Raw genomic sequence first — 15,957 nt, 5'->3', positions numbered from 1 at the left:
GGACAGACTTAAAAAAAAAATTACAACCATTTTCACAAAAAACTGCAGATTTTTTTTTTCATTTTCGTGACATAAAAACAGTGACACCGGTCATGCCGAACTAGCGACATTCTGGACAGGCCTAAAAAAACATTTTAAAACCATTTTCACAAAAATTGCAGATTTCCGTTTTGTCCCTAAAGACGATGACTCCGATCAATGCCCAAAAAGCGACATTCTGGACAGACTTAAAAAAAAAATTACAACCATTTTCACAAAAAACTGCAGATTTTTTTTTTTTCATTTTCGTGACATAAAAACAGTGACACCGGTCATGCCGAACTAGCGACATTCTGGACAGGCCTAAAAAAAACATTTTAAAACCATTTTCACAAAAAAAGCTCAGATTTTTTTCTTCTTTTTTTGACACAAAAACAGTGACCCCGGTCATGCCGAACTATCGACATTCTGGACAGGCCTATAAAAACATTTTAAAACCATTTTCACAAAAAATTGCAGATTTCTATTTTTTTCACCAAAAACGATGACTCCGATCATGCCGAACTAGCAACATTCTGGACAGGCCTAAAAAAAAAACATTTTAAAACCATTTTCACCAAAAAAGCTCTGATTTTTTTCTTCTTTTTTTGACACAAAAACAGTGACCCCGGTCATGCCGAACTATCGACATTCTGGACAGGCCTATAAAAACATTTTAAAACCATTTTCACAAAAAAATGCAGATATTTATTTTTCATTTTCGTGACACAAAAACAGTGACCCCGGTCATGCCGAACTAGCGACATTCTGGACAGGCCTAAAAAAAAACATTTTAAAACCATTTTCACCAAAAATTGCAGATTTCTATTTTTGTCACCAAAAACGATGACTCCGATCATGCCGAACTAGCGACATTTTGGACAGGCCTAAAAAAAACATTTTAGAACATTTTCACAAAAAAAGCTCAGGTTTTTTTTTCTTTTTTTGACACAAAAACAGTGACCCCGGTCATGCCGAACTAGCGACATTCTGGACAGACCTAAACATTTTAAAACCATATTCACAAAAAATTGCAGATTTCCGTTTTGTCCCTAAAAACGATGACTCCGATCATGCTGAAAAAGCGACATTCTGGACAGGCCTAAAAAAAAAATTAAAACCATTTTCACAAAAAATTGCAGATTTCTATTTTGTCCCTAAAAACGATGACTCCGATCATGACGAAAAGCGACATTCTGGACAGGCATAAAAAAACATTTTAAAACCATTTTCACAAAAAATTGCAGATTTCCGTTTTGTCCCTAAAAACGATGACTCCGATCATGCTGAAAAAGCGACATTCTGGACAGGCCAAATTTTTTTTATTTAAAACCATTTTCACAAAAAATTGCTGATTTTTTTTTTCATTTTCGTGACATAAAAACAGTGACCCTGGTCATGCCGAACTAGCGACATTCTGGACAGGCCTAAACATTTAAAACCATTTTCACAAAAAATTGCAGATTTCTATTTTTGTCACCAAAAACGATGACTCCGATCATGCCGAACTAGCGACATTTTGGACAGGCCTAAAAAAAACATTTCAGAACCATTTTCACAAAAAATTGCAGATTTCTATTTTGTCCCTAAAAACGATGACTCCGATCATGCCGAAAAGCGACATTCTGGACAGGCATAAAAAAACATTTTACAACCATTTTCACAAAAAATTGCAGATTTTTTTTTTTCATTTTCGTGACATAAAAACAGTGACCCCGGTCATGCCGAACTAGCGACATTCTGGACAGGCCTAAAAAAAACATTTTAAATCCATTTTCACAAAAAATTGCAGATTTCCGTTTTGTCCCTAAAAACGATGACTCCGATCAATGCCCAAAAAAGCGACATTCTGGACAGACCTAAAAAAAAAATTACAACCATTTTCACAAAAAACTGCAGATTTTTTTTTTTCATTTTCGTGACATAAAAACAGTGACACCGGTCATGCCGAACTAGCGACATTCTGGACAGGCCTAAAAAAAAACATTTTAAAACCATTTTCACAAAAAAAGCTCAGATTTTTTTCTTCTTTTTTTGACACAAAAACAGTGACCCCGGTCATGCCGAACTATCGACATTCTGGACAGGCCTATAAAAACATTTTAAAACCATTTTCACAAAAAATTGCAGATATTTATTTTTCATTTTCGTGACACAAAAACAGTGACCCCGGTCATGCCGAACTAGCGACATTCTGGACAGGCCTAAAAAAAAACATTTTAAAACCATTTTCACAAAAAAAGCTCAGATTTTTTTCTTCTTTTTTTGACACAAAAACAGTGACCCCGGTCATGCCGAACTATCGACATTCTGGACAGGCCTATAAAAACATTTTAAAACCATTTTCACAAAAAATTGCAGATATTTATTTTTCATTTTCGTGACACAAAAACAGTGACCCCGGTCATGCCGAACTAGCGACATTCTGGACAGGCCTAAAAAAAAACATTTTAAAACCATTTTCACAAAAAAAGCTCTGATTTTTTTCTTCTTTTTTTGACACAAAAACAGTGACCCCGGTCATGCCGAACTAGCGACATTCTGGACAGGCCTAAAAAAAAACATTTTAAAACCATTTTCACAAAAAATTGCAGATTTCTATTTTTGTCACCAAAAACGATGACTCCGATCATGCCGAACTAGCGACATTTTGGACAGGCCTAAAAAAAACATTTTACAACCATTTTCACAAAAAAAGCTCAGGTTTTTTTCTTGTTTTTTTGACACAAAAACAGTGAGGTGATGCCGAACTAGCGACATTCTGGACAGACCTAAACATTTTAAAACCATATTCACAAAAAATTGCAGATTTCCGTTTTGTCCCTAAAAACGATGACTCCGATCATGCTGAAAAAGCGACATTCTGGACAGGCCTAAAAAAACATTTTACAACCATTTTCACAAAAAATTGCAGATTTTTTTTTTCATTTTCGTGACATAAAAACAGTGACCCCGGTCATGCCGAACTAGCGACATTCTGGACAGGCCTAAAAAAAACATTTTAAAACCATTTTCACAAAAAATTGCAGATTTCCGTTTTGTCCCTAAAAACGATGACTCCGATCAATGCCCAAAAAAGCGACATTCTGGACAGACCTAAAAAAAAAATTACAACCATTTTCACAAAAAACTGCAGATTTTTTTTTTTCATTTTCGTGACATAAAAACAGTGACACCGGTCATGCCGAACTAGCGACATTCTGGACAGGCCTAAAAAAAAACATTTTAAAACCATTTTCACAAAAAAAGCTCAGATTTTTTTCTTCTTTTTTTGACACAAAAACAGTGACCCCGGTCATGCCGAACTATCGACATTCTGGACAGGCCTATAAAAACATTTTAAAACCATTTTCACAAAAATTGCAGATATTTATTTTTCATTTTCGTGACACAAAAACAGTGACCCCGGTCATGCCGAACTAGCGACATTCTGGACAGGCCTAAAAAAACATTTTAAAACCATTTTCACAAAAAAGCTCAGATTTTTTTCTTCTTTTTTTGACACAAAAACAGTGACCCCGGTCATGCCGAACTATCGACATTCTGGACAGGCCTATAAAAACATTTTAAAACCATTTTCACAAAAAATTGCAGATATTTATTTTTCATTTTCGTGACACAAAAACAGTGACCCCGGTCATGCCGAACTAGCGACATTCTGGACAGGCCTAAAAAAAAACATTTTAAAACCATTTTCACAAAAAAAGCTCTGATTTTTTTCTTCTTTTTTTGACACAAAAACAGTGACCCCGGTCATGCCGAACTAGCGACATTCTGGACAGGCCTAAAAAAAACATTTTAAAACCATTTTCACAAAAAATTGCAGATTTCTATTTTTGTCACCAAAAACGATGACTCGATCATGCCGAACTAGCGACATTTTGGACAGGCCTAAAAAAACATTTTACAACCATTTTCACAAAAAAAGCTCAGGTTTTTTTCTTGTTTTTTTTACACAAAAACAGTGAGGTGATGCCGAACTAGCGACATTCTGGACAGACCTAAACATTTTAAAACCATATTCACAAAAAATTGCAGATTTCCGTTTTGTCCCTAAAAACGATGACTCCGATCATGCTGAAAAAGCGACATTCTGGACAGGCCTAAAAAAACATTTTACAACCATTTTCACAAAAAATTGCAGATTTTTTTTTCTTCATTTTCGTGACATAAAAACAGTGACCCCGGTCATGCCGAACTAGCGACATTCTGGACAGGCCTAAAAAAAACATTTTAAAACCATTTTCACCAAAAATTGCAGATTTTTGTTTTTTTCCCTAAAAACGATGACTCCGATCAATGCCCGAAAAAGCGACATTCTGGACAGACCTAAAAATAAATTACAACCATTTTCACAAAAAACTGCAGATTTTTTTTTTTTCATTTTCGTGACATAAAAACAGTGACACCGGTCATGCCGAACTAGCGACATTCTGGACAGGCATAAAAAAACCTTTTACAACCATTTTCACAAAAAATTGCAGATTTTTTTTTCTTCATTTTCGTGACATAAAAACAGTGACACCGGTCATGCCGAACTAGCGACATTCTGGACAGGCCTAAAAAAACATTTTAAAACCATTTTCACAAAAAATTGCAAATTTCTATTTTTTTCACCAAAAACGATGACTCCGATCATGCCGAACTAGCGACATTCTGGACAGGCCTATAAAAACATTTTAAAACCATTTTCACAAAAAAATTGCAGATATTTATTTTTCATTTTCGTGACACAAAAACAGTGACCCCGGTCATGCCGAACTAGCGACATTCTGGACAGGCCTATAAAAACATTTTAAAACCATTTTCACAAAAAAATTGCAGATATTTATTTTTCATTTTCGTGACACAAAAACAGTGACCCCGGTCATGCCGAACTAGCGACATTCTGGACAGGCCTAAAAGAAAACATTTTAAAACCATTTTCACAAAAAAAGCTCAGATTTTTTTCTTCTTTTTTTGACACTAGCGACATTCTGGCCAGGTCTAAACATTTTAAAACCATTTTCACAAAAAATTGCAGATTTCCGTTTTGTCCCTAAAAACGATGACTCCGATCATGCTGAAAAAGCGACATTCTGGACAGGCCTAAAAAAAAAAATTAAAACCATTTTCACAAAAAATTGCAGATTTCTATTTTGTCCCTAAAAACGATGACTCCGATCATGCCGAAAAGCGACATTCTGGACAGGGATAAAAAAAACATTTTACAACCATTTTCACAAAAAATTGCAGATTTTTTTCTTTTTGACACAAAAACAGTGACCCCGGTCATGCCGAACTAGCGACATTCTGGACAGGCCTAAACATTTTAAAACCATTTTCACAAAAAATTGCAGATTTCCGTTTTGTCCCTAAAAACGATGACTCCGATCATGCTGAAAAAGCGACATTCTGGACAGGCCAAAAAAATATTTAAAACAATTTTCACAAAAATTGCTGATTTTTTTTCATTTTCGTGACATAAAAACAGTGACCCTGGTCATGCCGAACTAGCGACATTCTGGACAGGCCTAAACATTTTAAAACCATTTTCACAAAAAATTGCAGATTTCTATTTTTGTCACCAAAACGATGACTCCGATCATGCCGAACTAGCGACATTTTGGACAGGCCTAAAAAAAACATTTCAGAACCATTTTCACAAAAAATTGCAGATTTCTATTTTGTCCCTAAAAACGATGACTCCGATCATGCCGAAAAGCGACATTCTGGACAGGCATAAAAAAACATTTTACAACCATTTTCACAAAAAATTGCAGATTTTTTTTTTTCATTTTCGTGACATAAAAACAGTGACCCCGGTCATGCCGAACTAAGCGACATTCTGGACAGGCCTAAAAAAAACATTTTAAAACCATTTTCACAAAAATTGCAGATTTCCGTTTTGTCCCTAAAAACGATGACTCCGATCAATGCCCAAAAAGCGACATTCTGGACAGACCTAAAAAAAAATTACAACCATTTTCACAAAAAACTGCAGATTTTTTTTTTTCATTTTCGTGACATAAAAACAGTGACACCGGTCATGCCAAACTAGCGACATTCTGGACAGGCCTAAAAAAACATTTTAAAAACATTTTCACAAAAAATTGCAGATTTCTATTTTTTTCACCAAAAACGATGACTCCGATCATGCCGAACTAGCGACATTTTGGACAGGCCTAAAAAAAACATTTTAGAACCATTTTCACAAAAAAAGCTCAGATTTTTTTCTTCTTTTTTTGACACAAAAACAGTGACCCCGGTCATGCCGAACTATCGACATTCTGGACAGGCCTATAAAAACATTTTAAAACCATTTTCACAAAAAATTGCAGATATTTATTTTTCATTTTCGTGACACAAAAACAGTGACCCCGGTCATGGCGAACTAGCGACATTCTGGACAGGCCTAAAAAAAAACATTTTAAAACCATTTTCACAAAAAAAGCTCTGATTTTTTTCTTCTTTTTTTGACACAAAAACAGTGACCCCGGTCATGCCGAACTAGCGAAATTCTGGCCAGGTCTAAACATTTTAAAACCATTTTCACAATAAATTGCAGATTTCCGTTTTGTCCCTAAAAACGATGACTCCGATCATGCTGAAAAAGCGACATTCTGGACAGGCCTAAAAAAAAACATTTTAAAACCATTTTCACAAAAAAAGCTCAGATTTTTTTCTTCTTTTTTTGACACAAAAACAGTGACCCCGGTCATGCCGAACTATCGACATTCTGGACAGGCCTATAAAAACATTTTAAAACCATTTTCACAAAAATTGCAGATATTTATTTTTCATTTTCGTGACACAAAAACAGTGACCCCGGTCATGCCGAACTAGCGACATTCTGGACAGGCCTAAAAAAAACATTTTAAAACCATTTTCACAAAAAAAGCTCAGATTTTTTTCTTCTTTTTTTGACACAAAAACAGTGACCCCGGTCATGCCGAACTATCGACATTCTGGACAGGCCTATAAAAACATTTTAAAACCATTTTCACAAAAAATTGCAGATATTTATTTTTCATTTTCGTGACACAAAAACAGTGACCCCGGTCATGCCGAACTAAGCGACATTCTGGACAGGCCTAAAAAAAACATTTTAAAACCATTTTCACAAAAAAAGCTCTGATTTTTTTCTTCTTTTTTTGACACAAAAACAGTGACCCCGGTCATGCCGAACTAGCGACATTCTGGACAGGCCTAAAAAAAAACATTTTAAAACCATTTTCACAAAAAATTGCAGATTTCTATTTTGTCCCTAAAAGCGATGACTCCGATCATGCCGAAATAGCGACATTCTGGACAGGCATAAAAAACATTTTACAACCATTTTCACAAAAATTGCAGATTTTTTTTCTTTTTGACACAAAAACAGTGACCCGGTCATGCCGAACTAGCGACATTCTTGACAGGCCTAAACATTTTAAAACCATTTTCACAAAAAATTGCAGATTTCCGTTTTGTCCCTAAAAACGATGACTCCGATCATGCTGAAAAAGCGACATTCTGGACAGGCCCCAAAAAAATTATTTAAAACAATTTTCACAAAAAATTGCTGATTTTTTTTTCATTTTCGTGACATAAAAACAGTGACCCCGGTCATGCCGAACTAGCGACATTCTGGACAGGCCTAAACATTTTAAAACCATTTTCACAAAAAATTGCAGATTTCCGTTTTGTCCCTAAAAACGATGACTCCGATCATGCTGAAAAAGCGACATTCTGGACAGGCCCCAAAAAAATTATTTAAAACAATTTTCACAAAAAATTGCTGATTTTTTTTTCATTTTCGTGACATAAAAACAGTGACCCCGGTCATGCCGAACTAGCGACATTCTGGACAGGCCTAAACATTTTAAAACCATTTTCACAAAAAATTGCAGATTTCCGTTTTGTCCCTAAAAACGATGACTCCGATCATGCTGAAAAAGCGACATTCCGGACAGGCCTAAAAAAAACATTTTAAAACCATTTTCACAAAAAATTGCAGATTTCCGTTTTGTCCCTAAAAACGATGACTCCGATCAATGCCCAAAAAAGCGACATTCTGGACAGGCCTAAAAAAAACATTTTAAAACCATTTTCACAAAAAATTGCAGATTTCTATTTTTGTCACCAAAAACGATGACTCCGATCATGCCGAACTAGCGACATTCTGTTCAGGCCTAAAACATTGTTTTAAAACATTTTCACAAAATAATTGCAGATTTTTTTTTTCATTTTCGTGACACAAAAACAGTGACCCCGGTCATGCCGAACTAGCGACATTCTGGACAGGCCTAAAAAAAACATTTTAAAACCATTTTCACAAAAAATTGCAAATTTCTATTTTTGTCACCAAAAACGATGACTCCGATCATGCCGAACTAGCGACATTCTGGAAAGGCCTAAAAAAAACATTTGAGAACCATTTTCATAAAAAATTGCAGATTTCTATTTTGTCCCTAAAAACGATGACTCCGATCATGCCGAAAAAGCAACATTCTGGACAGGCCTAAAAAAAAATGTAAATCCATTTTCACAAAAAATTGCAGATTTTTATTTTTGTCACCAAAAACGATGACTCCGATCATGCCGAACTATCGACATTCTGGACAGGCCTAAAAAAAATGTTTTAAACCATTTTCACAAAAAAATTGCAGATTTTTTTTTTTCATTTTCGTGACACAAAAACAATGACCCCGGTCATGCCGAACTAGCGACATTCTGGACAGGCCTAAAAAAATGTTTTAAAACATTTTCACAAAAAATTGCAGATTTTTTTTTTTCATTTTCGTGACACAAAAACAGTGACCCCGGTCATGCCGAACTAGCGACATTTTGGACAGGCCTAAAAAAAACATTTTAGAACCATTTTCACAAAAAAGCTCAGATTTTTTTTTCATTTTTTAACACAAAAACTGTGACCCCGGTCATGCCGAACTATCGACATTCTGGACAGGCATAAAAAAACATTTTAAAACCATTTTCACAAAAAATTGCAGATTTCTATTTTTGTCACCAAAAACGATGACTCCGATCAATGCCCGAAAAAGCGACATTCTGGACAGACCAAAAAAAAAATTACAACCATTTTCACAAAAATCTGCAGATTTTTTTTTTTTCATTTTCGTGACACATAAACAGTGACCCCGGAAATGCCGAACTAGCGACATTCTGGACAGGCCTAAAAAAACACATTTTAAAACCATTTTCACGAAAAATTGCAGGTTTCTATTTTTGTCACCAAAAACGATGACTCCGATCATGCATAACTAGCGACATTTTGGACAGGCCTAAAAAAAACATTTTAAAACCATTTTCACAAAAAACTGCAGATTTTTTTTTTTCATTTTCGTGACATAAATAAAGCTCAGATTTTTTTTCCTTTTTTTGACACAAAAACAGTGACCCCGGACATGCCGAACTAGCGACATTCTGGACAGGCCTAAAAAAACATTTTAAAAACATTTTCACAAAAAATTGCAGTTTCTATTTTTGTCACCAAACACGATGACTCCGATCATGCCGAACTAGCGACATTCTGGAAAGGCCTAAAAAAAACATTTGAGAACCATTTTCATAAAAAAGTAGCAGATTTCTATTTTGTCCCTAAAAACGATGACTCCGATCATGCCGAAAAAGCAACATTCTGGACAGGCCTAAAAAAAAATGTAAATCCATTTTCACAAAAAATTGCAGATTTTTATTTTTGTCACCAAAAACGATGACTCCGATCATGCCGAACTATCGACATTCTGGACAGGCCTAAAAAAAACATTTTAGAACCATTTTCACAAAAAAGCTCAGATTTTTTTTTCATTTTTGACACAAAAATCATGCCGAAAAAGCGACATTCTGGACAGGCATAAACATTAAAAAAAAAAACATTTTCACAAAAAATTGCTGATTTTTTTTTTCATTTTCGTGACACAAAAACAGTGACCCCGGTCATACCGAACTAGCGACATTTTGGACAGGCCTAAAAAAAAACATTTTAGAACCATTTTCACAAAAAATTGCAGATATTTTCTTTTTCATTTTCACGACACAAAAACAGTGACCCCGGTCATGCCGAACTAAGCGACATTCTGGACAGGCCTAAAAAAACATTTTATAACCATTTTCACAAAAATTGCAGATATTTTTTTTCATTTTCACGACACAAAAACAGTGACCCCGGTCATGCCGAACTAAGCGACATTCTGGACAGGCCTAAAAAACATTTTATAACAATTTTCACAAAAATTGCAGATATTTTTTTCATTTTCGTGACACAAAAAAAGTTACCCCGGTCATGCCAAACTAGCGACATTCTGGACAGGCCTAAAAAACATTTTAAAAACATTTTCACAAAAATTGCAGATTTCTATTTTTGTCACCAAAAACGATGACTCCGATCATGCCGAACTAGCGACATTTTGGACAGGCCTTAAAAAAACATTTTAGAACAATTTTCACAAAAAAAGCTCAGATTTTTTTTCTTCATTTTTTGACACAAAATCAGTGACCCCGGTCATGCCGAACTATCGACATTCTGGACAGGCCTAAAAAAAATAATGAAAACCATTTCCACAAAAAATTGCAGATTTCTATTTTGTCCCTAAAAACGATGACTCCGGTCATGCCGAACTAGCGACATTCTGGACAGGCCTAAAAAAAACATTTTAAAACCATTTTCACAAAATATTGCAGATTTCTATTTTTGTCACCAAAAACGATGACTCCGATCATGCCGAACTAGGCGACATTTTGGACAGGCCTAAAAAAAACATTTTAGAACCATTTTCACAAAAAAAGCTCAGATTTTTTTTTTCATTTTTTGACACAAAAATCATGCCGAAAAAGCGACATTCTGGACAGGCATAAACATTAAAAAAAAAAACATTTTCACAAAAAATTGCTGATTTTTTTTTCATTTTCGTGACACAAAAACAGTGACCCCGGTCATACCGAACTAGCGACATTTTGGACAGGCCTAAAAAAAAACATTTTAGAACCATTTTCACAAAAAATTGCAGATATTTTCTTTTTCATTTTCACGACACAAAAACAGTGACCCCGGTCATGCCGAACTAGCGACATTCTGGACAGGCCAAAAAAAAAAATGTAAAACCATTTTCACCAAAATTTGCAGATTATTATTTTGTCCCTAAAAACGATGACTCCGATCATGCCGAAAAAGCGACATTCTGGACAGGCCTAAAAAAATTTTTTAAGACCATTTTCACAAAAAATTGCTGATTTTTTTTTTTCATTTTCACGACACAAAAACAGTGACCCCGGTCATGCCGAACTAGCGACATTCTGGACAGGCCTAAAAAACATTTTATAACAATTTTCACAAAAAATTGCAGATATTTTTTTTCATTTTCGTGACACAAAAAAGTTACCCCGGTCATGCCGAACTAGCGACATTCTGGACAGGCCTAAAAAAAACATTTTAAAAACATTTTCACAAAAATTGCAGATTTCTATTTTTGTCACCAAAAACGATGACTCCGATCATGCCGAACTAAGCGACATTTTGGACAGGCCTTAAAAAAACATTTTAGAACAATTTTCACAAAAATAGCTCAGATTTTTTTTCTTCATTTTTTGACACAAAATCAGTGACCCCGGTCATGCCGAACTATCGACATTCTGGACAGGCCTAAAAAAAATAATGAAAACCATTTCCACAAAAAATTGCAGATTTCTATTTTGTCCCTAAAAACGATGACTCCGGTCATGCCGAACTAGCGACATTCTGGACAGGCCTAAAAAAAACATTTTAAAACCATTTTCACAAAATATTGCAGATTTCTATTTTTGTCGCCAAAAACGATGACTCCGATCATGCCGAACTAGCGACATTTTGGACAGGCCTAAAAAAAACATTTTAGAACCATTTTCACAAAAAAAGCTCAGATTTTTTTTTTCATTTTTTGACACAAAAATCATGCCGAAAAAGCGACATTCTGGACAGGCATAAACATTTAAAAAAAAAACATTTTCACAAAAAAATGCTGATTTTTTTTTTTCATTTTCGTGACACAAAAACAGTGACCCCGGTCATACCGAACTAGCGACATTTTGGACAGGCCTAAAAAAAACATTTTAGAACCATTTTCACAAAAATTGCAGATATTTTCTTTTTCATTTTCACGACACAAAAACAGTGACCCCGGTCATGCCGAACTAGCGACATTCTGGACAGGCCAAAAAAAAAAATGTAAAACCATTTTCACCAAAAATTGCAGATATTTTTTTTTCATTTTCACGACACAAAAACAGTGACCCCGGTCATGCCGAACTAGCGACATTCTGGACAGGCCTAAAAAAAACATTTTATAACCATTTTCACAAAAATTGCAGATATTTTTTTTTCATTTTCGTGACAGAAAAACAGTGACCCCGGTCATGCCGAACTAGCGACATTCTGGACAGGCCTAAAAAAAACATTTTATAACCATTTTCACAAAAAATTGCAGATATTTTTTTTTCATTTTCACGACACAAAAACAGTGACCGAACTAGCGACATTCTGGACAGGCCTAAAAAACCATTTTATAACCATTTTCACAAAAAAATGCAGATATTTTTTTTTCATTTTCGTGACAGAAAAAACAGTGACCCCGGTCATGCCGAACTAGCGACATTCTGGACAGGCCAAAAATAAAATGTAAAAACATTTTCACCAAAAATTGCAGATTTCTATTTTGTCCCTAAAACGATGACTCCGATCATGCCGAAAAAGCGACATTCTGGACAGGCCTAAAAATTTTTTAAAACCATTTTCACAAAAAATTGCAGATTTTTTTTTTCATTTTCACGACACAAAAACAGTGACCCCGGTCATGCCGAACTAGCGACATTCTGGACAGGCCTAAAAAAACATTTTATAACAATTTTCACAAAAATTGCAGATATTTTTTTCATTTTCGTGACACAAAAAAAGTTACCCCGGTCATGCCGAACTAGCGACATTCTGGACAGGCCTAAAAAACATTTTAAAAGATTTTCACAAAAATTGCAGATTTCTATTTTTGTCACCAAAAACGATGACTCGATCATGCCGAACTAGCGACATTTTGGACAGGCCTAAAAAAAACATTTTAGAACAATTTTCACAAAAAAAGGTCAGATTTTTTTTCTTCATTTTTTGACACAAAATCAGTGACCCCGGTCATGCCGAACTATCGACATTCTGGACAGGCCTAAAAAAAATAATGAAAACCATTTTCACAAAAAATTGCAGATATTTTTTTTTCATTTTCACGACACAAAAACAGTGACCGAACTAGCGACATTCTGGACAGGCCTAAAAAACATTTTATAACCATTTTCACAAAAAAATGCAGATATTTTTTTTCATTTTCGTGACAGAAAAACAGTGACCCCGGTCATGCCGAACTAGCGACATTCTGGACAGGCCAAAAAATAAAATGTAAAAACATTTTCACCAAAAATTGCAGATTTCTATTTTGTCCCTAAAAACGATGACTCCGATCATGCCGAAAAAGCGACATTCTGGACAGGCCTAAACATTTTTTTAAAAACCATTTTCACAAAAAATTGCAGATTTTTTTTTTTCATTTTCACGACACAAAAACAGTGACCCCGGTCATGCCGAACTAGCGACATTCTGGACAGGCCTAAAAAAACATTTTATAGCAATTTTCACAAAAAATTGCAGATTTCTATTTTTGTCCCTAAAAACGATGACTCCGATCATGCTGAAAAAGTGACATTCTGGACAGGCCTAAAAAAATGGTTTAAAACCATTTTCACAAAGAATTGCAGATTTTTTTTTTTCATTTTCACGACACAAAAACAGTGACACCGGTCATGCCGAACTAGCGACATTCTGGACAGGCCTAAAAAAACATTTTAAAACCATTTTCACAAAAAAATTGCAGATTTCGATTTTTCTCACCAAAAACGATGACTCCGATCATGCCGAACTAGCGACATTTTGGACAGGCCTAAAAAAATATTTTAGAACCATTTTCACAAAAAAAGCTCAGATTTTTTTTTTCTTCATTTTTTGGACACAAAAACAGTGACCCCGGTCATGCCGAACTATCGACATTCTGGACAGGCCTAAAAAAACATTTTATAACCATTTTCACAAAAAATTGCAGATTTCTATTTTTGTCACCAAAAACGATGACTCCGATTATGCCGAACTAGCGACATTTTGGACAGGCCTAAAAAAACATTTTAGAACCATTTTCACTAAAAAGGTCAGATATTTTCTTTCATTTTTTGACACAAAAACAGTGACCCCGGTCATGCCGAACTATCGACATTCTGGACAGGCCTAAAAAACCATTTTATAACCATTTTCACAAAAAAATGCAGATATTTTTTTTCATTTTCGTGACAGAAAAACAGTGACCCCGGTCATGCCGAACTAGCGACATTCTGGACAGGCCAAAAATAAAATGTAAAAACATTTTCACCAAAAATTGCAGATTTCTATTTTGTCCCTAAAAACGATGACTCCGATCATGCCGAAAAAGCGACATTCTGGACAGGCCTAAAAAAAAATTTTAAAACCATTTTCACAAAAAATTGCTGATTTTTTTTTTTCATTTTCACGACACAAAAACAGTGACCCCGGTCATGCCGAACTAGCGACATTCTGGACAGGCCTAAAAAAACATTTTATAACAATTTTCACAAAAAATTGCAGATATTTTTTTTTCATTTTCGTGACACAAAAAAGTTACCCCGGTCATGCCGAACTAGCGACATTCTGGACAGGCCTAAAAAAACATTTTAAAAAGATTTTCACAAAAAATTGCAGATTTCTATTTTTGTCACCAAAAACGATGACTCCGATCATGCCGAACTAGCGACATTTTGGACAGGCCTAAAAAAAACATTTTAGAACAATTTTCACAAAAAAAGGTCAGATTTTTTTTCTTCATTTTTTGACACAAAATCAGTGACCCCGGTCATGCCGAACTATCGACATTCTGGACAGGCCTAAAAAAATAATGAAAACCATTTCCACAAAAATTGCAGATTTCTATTTTGTCCCTAAAAACGATGACTCCGGTCATGCCAAACTAGCGACATTCTGGACAGGCCTAAAAAAACATTTTAAAAACATTTTCACAAAAAATTGCAGATTTCTATTTTTGTCGCCAAAAACGATGACTCCGATCATGCCGAACTAGCGACATTTTGGACAGGCCTAAAAAACATTTTAGAACCATTTTCACAAAAAAGCTCAGATTTTTTTTTTCATTTTTGACACAAAAATCATGCCGAAAAAGCGACATTCTGGACAGGCATAAACATTTAAAAAAAAACATTTTCACAAAAAATTGCTGATTTTTTTTTCATTTTCGTGACACAAAAACAGTGACCCCGGTCATACCGAACTAAGCGACATTCTGGACAGGCCTAAAAAACTTTTTATAACAATTTTCACAAAAAATTGCAGATATTTTTTTCATTTTCGTGACACAAAAAAAAGTTACCCCGGTCATGCCGAACTAGCGACATTCTGGACAGGCCTAAAAAACATTTTAAAAACATTTTCACTAAAAATTGCAGATTTCTATTTTTGTCCCTAAAAACGATGACTTCGATCATGCTGAAAAAGCGACATTCTGGACAGGCCTAAAAAAATTGTTTAAAACCATTTTCACAAAGAATTGCAGATTTTTTTTTTCATTTTCGTGACACAAAAACAGTGACACCGGTCATGCCGAACTAGCGACATTCTGGACAGGCCTAAAAAAAACATTTTATAACCATTTTCACAAAAAATTGCAGATATTTGTTTTTCATTTTTTGACACAAAATCAGTGACCCCGGTCATGCCGAAATATCGACATTTTGGACAGGCCTAAAAAACCATTTTATAACCATTTTCACAAAAAAATGCAGATATTTTTTTTTCATTTTCGTGACAGAAAAACAGTGACCCCGGTCATGCCGAACTAGCGACATTCTGGACAGGCCAAAAAATAA

The sequence above is a fragment of the Salmo salar genome, unplaced genomic scaffold (assembly GCF_905237065.1).
Source record: "Salmo salar unplaced genomic scaffold, Ssal_v3.1, whole genome shotgun sequence".
NCBI lineage: Eukaryota > Metazoa > Chordata > Actinopteri > Salmoniformes > Salmonidae > Salmo > Salmo salar.
The sequence above is the reverse complement of the archived record's forward strand: the minus strand, read 5'-3'. Positions refer to the sequence as shown.